This window comes from Molossus molossus, unplaced genomic scaffold (genome assembly GCF_014108415.1).
Source record: "Molossus molossus isolate mMolMol1 unplaced genomic scaffold, mMolMol1.p scaffold_m16_p_11, whole genome shotgun sequence".
In the NCBI taxonomy this organism is placed as follows: Eukaryota; Metazoa; Chordata; class Mammalia; order Chiroptera; family Molossidae; genus Molossus; species Molossus molossus.
In genome coordinates this window covers 81,552,470-81,560,844 of record NW_023425346.1, presented here as the reverse complement: position 1 = coordinate 81,560,844, position 8,375 = coordinate 81,552,470, and positions in this window count along the sequence as shown.

The following is an 8,375-nucleotide window of genomic DNA, read 5'->3' as shown; positions in this document are numbered from 1 at the left end:
GGGATAACTCCTTTGCTGGTTGTCTTTTTTATTTTCTTAGGTCTTAATTTCTTTATCTTAACAATGGAGGTTTTATTATTATTCACCAAATTGCATATTTGAGAAAGAGAAGATACAACTTGGAATGCGTCTGACAATCCCTTGTTTCTAGGCTTTTGAGCAAATCATTTTGTCTATCCTGTGCACCAACGTTCTTTGTAAATTTAACAGGTTCAATTATATCATCTAAACATTTCTTTATGCTTTACAATGTATTGTTCTATAATTTGTGACAATAATCCATTAATTAAATAAATGTCTGGAAATCCTGGAGTTTAGTAAATTATTAAAATCAAAATTAGAAGTAGTACAACCACTGTAGAAAGGAATTAAACATTAGTGTGCCCCATGAATAAACAATTACACTCTTTAATATAAACACCAAAAAATTCTTGCATTTGTATATTAATAACTATGTAAAAGAATATTTACAAAGACACTATTCATATAACAAATATCCAAAAACAACTCAAATACACAGAGTAGGAAATAAATAAATAAGTTGTAGTATGTTCACACAATAGACTATTTCACAGCAGTTAAAATGAATGAGGTACAGTTGGAACACCATGGATGGTTTTATTAATAAAATATTGAGAAGGAAAACATAAGTCCCAAAAGATTATATAAAAATGTCAATACCCTTTTTATAAAATTAAAACAACTAAAACCAAATTATGCACTTATTAGGAATATGTAAAAAATAATTATATATGTTTCCAAATGGCAAAGAAATGATTATTATAAGAATCAAGGTAGTAATTACATTAGGAGGGAGGATCCCAGTGGACAACATGGAGAAGTTTCACATACACAATATTAGTTATTGTCAATGTTCTAATTACCTTATTGAATAGAAAATTTATAAATACTATAAGATATTAAATGAATAAATAAGTGAATAAATACATACATGAATACAAAAAGTCAATGGACTGTCTGGACTGTGTGGCTCAGTGGTTGCGCATCAACCCATGCTGCAAGAGGTCACCGGTTTGATTCCCAGTCAGGGCACATGCTCAGGTTGTGAACCTGATCCCCAGTGGGGGGCATACAGGAGGCGGCCAATCGATGTTCTCTCTCATCGATGTTTCTAGCTCTCTCTCCCTCTAACTTCCTCTTTCTCTAAAATCAATAAAGAAAAAAACTTTTTTTTAAAAAGTCAACAAATTAATAATAGTATCAAGAATGATGGATTATGATAATTCCATTCTGTTTACTTAAACTCCGAGTAAAAAAAAGTTCAACAGCATAAGAAATATAGTCAATAATATTGTAATAACTGTGTACAGTGCCAGGTGGGTACTGGAAATATCAAGGGGAATACTTTGTGAAGTATATGATTGTCTAGTCACTATGCTGTCCACCTGAAATCAATACAAAATAATACTGAAAGTAAACCACTGAAAAATTTAAAAAGTTAAAAGTCCACATATCTACAAAAGGTCTTTAAAGACCTTAAACTACTCTTCTTCATTTCTCATGTAAAACAAATGATGCAAAAATTCATTCACCAAAAATAGTAGAATTTCTTGGTTATTTAGCATGTCTTCTATTAGAGCACCTGGTCATTTAAGCAGTGCTAATAAACCAAGGAGGCAAACCAGAAATATATCACACCCTGCCCTGACCTCCATCCCCTCTGGGATGACAGTCACTTTCTATTATCTTCGACCACCAGGCTCATCGCTCTGGAGTGAGGTGAGGATGGGAAGATGTAAGGGTCTTTCCTCAGCATCTTCCTGGGCAGAAAGGAGATTGTTGAAATGATTGAATGGTTGTTATTTCAAAACAAGTCCTCTTCTGGGTGCAATGAGAGACCACCCAGATGTCTTTTAAACCACAGATGAATCCACAGGCTGATGGGGAGCACCGCAGATGAAGACAGGCAGAGAGACGTTATTGAAATATAATGACGCATATACCCAAACCAAAGCGATTTAATTATTCAATATTTTACACACACACACACACACACACACACACACACACTGTTATGGGCATGGGGGATATATAATATATATCAATGAACAAAATAAGCAGTCTTTGCTTTGATGGAATCTACCATCTACTGAAGAAAACTAACAGTATTTAAGTAAACAAATAAATAAATCATTTAAAAGAGCAAAAGTGAAGTGAAGAAAATAAATACCATGCATTGTAATAGAGATTGAGAAGGAAAACACTGTTCTAGAGCACACATGACTTCAGTCCTCTTTCTTAAGACCTTCAAGCCCCGCAAGCTTTGAGACGGCCTCAGATCGTTAGAACAAGTTCGCGGCCCCTTGCGCTTACAAGATTGACTAGTATCAACCAGCTTCAAGTGTCATTAGGCACACACATCTGAAACGACTGAAATCTGTCAGGATAGGTGGAGAGCATACGCCTCTTCGCCATTCAGCCACTCTGGAGTCAGGCTCCTTTTTAACCGGACCCTCACCTCTTCCTTGGAAACCTTCAGGAAGATAGGTGACTCACGCTCCCCGCCCCACCCCTGTAATGACCAGCAGCTCCTGAAGAAGACTAAATTTCTTATGATAGGCTCCATGATTCTGATCTGTCTGAGGCTTATATCCTAAGGGAATGTAAATTATACATAATTTACATATGTCTGTATATATGTATATGTAGATCCATCCCATCTTGGGATACCATATTCAGATGAAGTTTTATACCTACACACTTCATGTGGGCACCCATTCATACATGGCTTTGAATTAATAATTATGCAGAAAACTTCTGGACTCTAGCAAATTTGTGACATCAGCCAATGCATTGATTAAATCTTAGTGAGATATTTATAAATTTCTATATGTAAGCTTGATATTTTTCTCAATTTGTAACCCTGACCTAGAGTTGCTGTCAGAAAGCTGACCACCTCTGCTCTCCAATATGACATCTGCTGGCTGATGGCCAACCTGGTTTGTCATTCATAGCAATGAACAAAAAAAAATTGCTTTGGAATAAATTTCCCGAGTTTCCAGTTCAACACCTCTTTCTCACTAGGCAACAGGAATAACTGAGAGAATTATCCAGGAGATCTATTATACAAATATTGTATAGATCTATTTCATGATCAAAAGATGTCAGAGAACAATGTACACACCAGAAGCACTTATGTTAAACACTCATCAAATGCCTAGAGGTTTTTGAAACACTTTGGTGAGCTGCTGGTTGTAAAGACTATTGGACCTCTTCCTTACCTTGCCCAGTTCAACATTTTAGACAGAAAGCCATAGAATAAGGGACAAATAAAGACAAACAAAATGAGTTAAATCCATGCTCATTTGTTAATAGACCCAAGCCCTGGAGTTTCTCACCGTTTGTGAGAAGTCATATTTACAGTTATGATCCACCTCATTGGAAATCATTATAGTTTAGCCATACTGTGTCCCAAACCATGATCCCAGTAGCTTTCTGACATACTTCTCCCTTTCCTAAAATGGTTCCCTATACACATTCTATAGAACAGCTTCTCTCACACTGAACAGGATGTTGGAGGCATTCTCAGGCCCTCATAAAACATAGTTGGGGGTAGTATTATAAGGGTTTGAACTATGCTCTTACGGATGTTTTATTGTTTAATTTTTCCATGGTGGGAAAAAATCTTTTGTTTTAAAATTAAGATGTCAACATTATTTTTAGCTGTCAATCACTTGTACAACGAGTTCAGTTTTAGATATCAACCATTGTTTGTGCAAGGAATTAAAAATTTATTTTTCACCATGATAAAAGTAAATACATATAAAGCTTTCTAACCAAACAAATTGCAAGGCTATGTAGCTAACTGTTAAGATATTGCAGAAAAGTCAGCCAAACAGAGAGATAATCTATCAAATATTTGTAATAGTCCACTAATATCAGTGATATGTGATTCGTGGATATATGAATTGTTTGCCTTTCTGGGTAACTGGGAATTGTACAAATTTTGATAGTCAGAGGACTTCTTCCAGAGACATTCTTCTGTAATTCATTCATCCGTAAAAACCCAAGGCTTCTTTGTGTGGCACTGAGAATGTAATTTTGAGAATCAAGAACAATTACCAACTTTTTCATGTTCCACCTTATGCTAATAGTACACCGATCATAGCGGCTCAGGAATAATCTTTTTCTTTGGAGAGCTACCATGATGTTATTAATAAATAACTACTCTGCCGATAAATCAATATTTGGCTTCTAATAAGTATGGGAGTGTCATCCTCATCTCTTGTTCTTGGAATGCCATGTGCTTTTAATTTCAGTTTCGGACTAAAGAAAGTGCGAGTGTGGTTATAGTAATGGAAGTGCAAGGTTTGTTTGTTTGTTTTTAATTGTTTTTTTGCTGTACAGAGATATTGTGGAAAGTTACAAGTGTGGACAGCCCAGTTTCTCTCACAAACGTTTCAGGTGTCTTGGTGAAGCTCCTGGCTTGTTTGGTTGAGCTGTGTGCTGTCCTTTATGGTGAGCCATCACTGACTCCGTATCGTTTGGAATTATGGCTACAGCAGGAAGGTCAGATTCAGCCTTTCATGCTAGGTTCTGTTCTTGGGACCAACAGAATTCAGTTCTACTGTCAGTATTCTTTTAGGACATCATCCAGTTTCATGTGGGTAATCTTTTCCTTTTGCATTCATTCCATATTTTCTCTCAACATCTTCAGCGCTTTCTCTCCCCACTCCCTTCCATTTTTCTCTCTGATACCTCGAGAAATTGCCTCTAACTTTATGTTTTAAATGATTACATCTATAAATGGTTCTCAAGTAATTATTTCCTTAACTTCTCTAAAGAGTTTTACATTTTTTGCCCTGGCCGGTTTGGCTCAGTGGTTAGAGCATCGGCCTGTGGTCTGGAGAGATCCGGGTTCAGTTCCCACTGTACCTCGGTTGCAGTTTGTCCTCGGCCCTGGTTGGGTCGTGTGGGTGGTGACTACTCGATGTGTCCCTTTCACGTCGATGTTTCTCTCTCTCTCTCTCCCTCCCTCCCTCTCTATCTGAACAAAATATTGAAAAATGTCCTTGGGTGAGGATACAAAATAAAAAAAATAAAGAGTTTTACATTTTTGTTTCAACAGCCTGCTGGATATTTTCAGCTAGATTTCCTTCAAGCCCCTCAAATCCAAAAGATCCCAAATGGAATATATCTTCGCCCTCTAAATTAGGATCCCTTCCAGACTGTCCCCACTGTCCCTCTCACTAAGTATCAACCTGCCCGTTATCATTTACTCGCCCTGCTCCCTCAACGAGCTGCCCAGTTCTGCGGATTCGGCCTGTGTGAGCTGCCCCTCCCCTCCCTTTGTGCATTGCCAGGTCCTGGCTCAGCTCATTACCCCGGATCTGTGCCATGGCCCCGCTATCCCAACTGGTTTGCCCACCTCCTGCCTCTTTTACCCACGGTTCATCTCATACACTTCTGCCAGGTAGCTTCCACGACTCTGATCCTCAGAAACCCGCTCACCACTGCCTGCAGAGTCACGTTCACGACAGTTCAGGTCTCCACAACTTCACCCAGGGCGTACACAGCCCTTCTTCACTTCCTTCCTCTCCTCCACGTGCACTCTATGCTCTGATCAAGCCAAGCCATTCCGGGTGGGGTTCCCTGGGAAGCACACTCTGAGGCAGAGATTAGTGGGCAGGATGCTGATTAGGGGGTGCTTTCCTACAGCTGTGGAAGTGGAGAGCAGGCGGTAGGATTGTGCTGAGGGAGATGAGCCTCCGTGCAGGCCCAACAAAGATGGGGCTCAGAGCCAATCTGGGCCTGAGAACTGTAACGAGTGGGGGTGAGAGGGCTGGGCCTTGGGAACCCCACATTGGTCTGTTATTGGACGTAGGCTACTCTGAGGAGGGCAGTTTTCTTCACCAGAGGCTGTCCCCAAAAGGGCCAACTGCTGGTGTTCATCTTCCAGCAGCACCCCCAATAGACAGAGGAGGAAACCCTTTATAATTCCTTTATTCCTCAAAGCGCATCTGAGCAGCACATCAAGCACCCACCCGGGACCCCACCCACCCTCCCGATTCCCTAAGGGCACTTTCTACAAGTTCGGTGGCACCTCACTGCCTCTAAATGCCCCTATATAGCCTTTCTCTTTGGCAATAATATTCTCCCCTGACCCCATTACATTCTCTAGTCTCCTTTGCAAGTAGGCGTGGCTATTTGACTACATTCTAATGAATGCCTGTGACAAGTGATGTATGCAATTTCTAGATTGGTATCCAGAGGAACCGGCAGGCCCTCCATGTGTCCGCCTTCCCTCCTGCTCCTGGGAAGGCAGACGGGATGGAAGCTGGAGAGGAGAATTTGTCCCATGCGATGAAAGCCGTGTGCTAAGGATTGGGCAGCATGAAGATGATGGGTTTGACGAGCCACCACCCCAGCTCTGTGTTGCTCATGCAAGGGAGGAAAAACGTTGATCTTGTTTAAGCCATTGGTATTCTGGTCTTTGTTATTTCAGGTGAACGGGTACATCCCACTCAGTTCAAGCTGAAACACTCTTGTCCCCATTTCCACGTGTTCATGGTTCACCAATGGCATAGATACCAGTTCAAATGCTACCTCACCCGGAGAATTTTGTTGACCTCCTTCCTACACCCCTAAAGGAGGAAGTCGTATTTTCCTCTGCTGATCTTCCATAGTAGTTTACCTGTTTGGTTGGCTTGTTCGTTTGCTTTTTACCTATATGACACTTTCATTATAAATGGTCATGCTTAGATCCAGGCAACCACCAAGCTGCCTTCGTGAGCACTGAGGAATGAGCATCGAGACAAAGCTTATTTGCCAATACAGGATTTATCTCCCACAGCCGAACAGATCTGCCTCAGCTTAGCACACACGCAGCACCAAAGGGAAATACCTTCAGGCAGGCCACCTTCCGTACTCCGGCTTCCAGGGTCTGCGCCTCATCCACGCAAAATGACAGGAAGTCAACGCTGTAAGTAGCCACTCATGCAAAGGCCCCTTCACATGGCAACCTGACTGGGAGCAAGGCTGTGCCTGTACTTGCTGGAGCGACCAGACGATTCCAGGGGGCTACACATGAAAGTGGCTCCTTCATGTATGCAGGAGTTACGTAGTAGGGGCCAAGAGACTTAATCCTACACAAGGACAGGTTCTGTTTGCACTTGCTTGATCCACGGTGTTTTAAAAATATGAATTGGCTACATAATTAAAACATAGAAAATTTCATATACAAATATGGATTTTTGACTTCTCTAGAAAAATAAATGGAAGGGGCAATGAAGGACCCCATTTCCACATGGTGACAATTGGCCAGAGCTGAGTAGAGGCAGGGGGTGTGCTCTCCAGCTCAGGTCTGTCTCCCCTACCCTCCTTGTCCCCTATACTGGGTTGTTCTGCTCATTTTGGTAATTGGCGTCTGTAGACCTTAGGGTTTCTCACCCGTGCTTTATAGCCATTTCACCTACGCAGGAAAAGCTGTTTAAACCTACTGCATACAATCCATTCACTATCTCTGTGGGAGTTACAATGACTCTGCAAAGCTGTGTCTGCCACTGCAGAACAGAGGCCTCCTTGATGTCACTTACAATCCAAGTCACCTTCTCCTGTCCTCACCCTGAGGCCGTAGCAAGGGGCTCTGCGGCAAGCTCATTTACCTCCTGAAGGCTGGAGGCTATTTAAAGCCCCAAAGAAAGCTGAAGGACTCTTGACATACTCCTGATCATTCAGGATGAAGATTTTTGCTGTTGTTGTTTTGCTTTGTTTTGCCTTGTTTTTTTGTAGGACCAATTGATTTACTCAGCTTATTTGGATTTCAGTGATCATCACAATCAAATAAATGTGCTCATAGGGAGGACTCCGTGGGGTCCTAAGTGCAGCCTCTGCAGCCGCACAAGGGCAAGTGTGCGCTCAGGCAATCAGCTGGCAAAGGAGCACTGCGGGATCCCAGCAGGACAACTATTTCCAGGTAATGAGGGATCAGGGCATTTCCTTTCTCTCCAGGAGTCATGGCCGTGGCCTAGAACTTGTTTTAGTCAGAGGCAGACCCGCCGATAGCTTTCTGTAAAGACTGAGGAATGGTGGGTAACCTTCTTTCCAAGACATAAGACAGATAAACACTAAGTTTAGTGGACCGGAAATGCAGCTGCATTTGGAAAAATGATTTTGACCCTTCATTAACTCAAGGACTTACTAGATGATGCTTTAAAAACATTTATGGTTCTTATCCACCTCCCCGCCCCTCACTCCAGAGTGAAATCGGCCAGGGATCTTTATGTTAAGAAAATATTAGAGGTTTACAGGTCAGGTCAAAAAGCCCTCTTTGTCATTACTGACAGCACCAAGCATTTAGGACTGATCTATGATGAGCACATCAGTGGAGAATTATCTAAAAATATAAGCTCTGA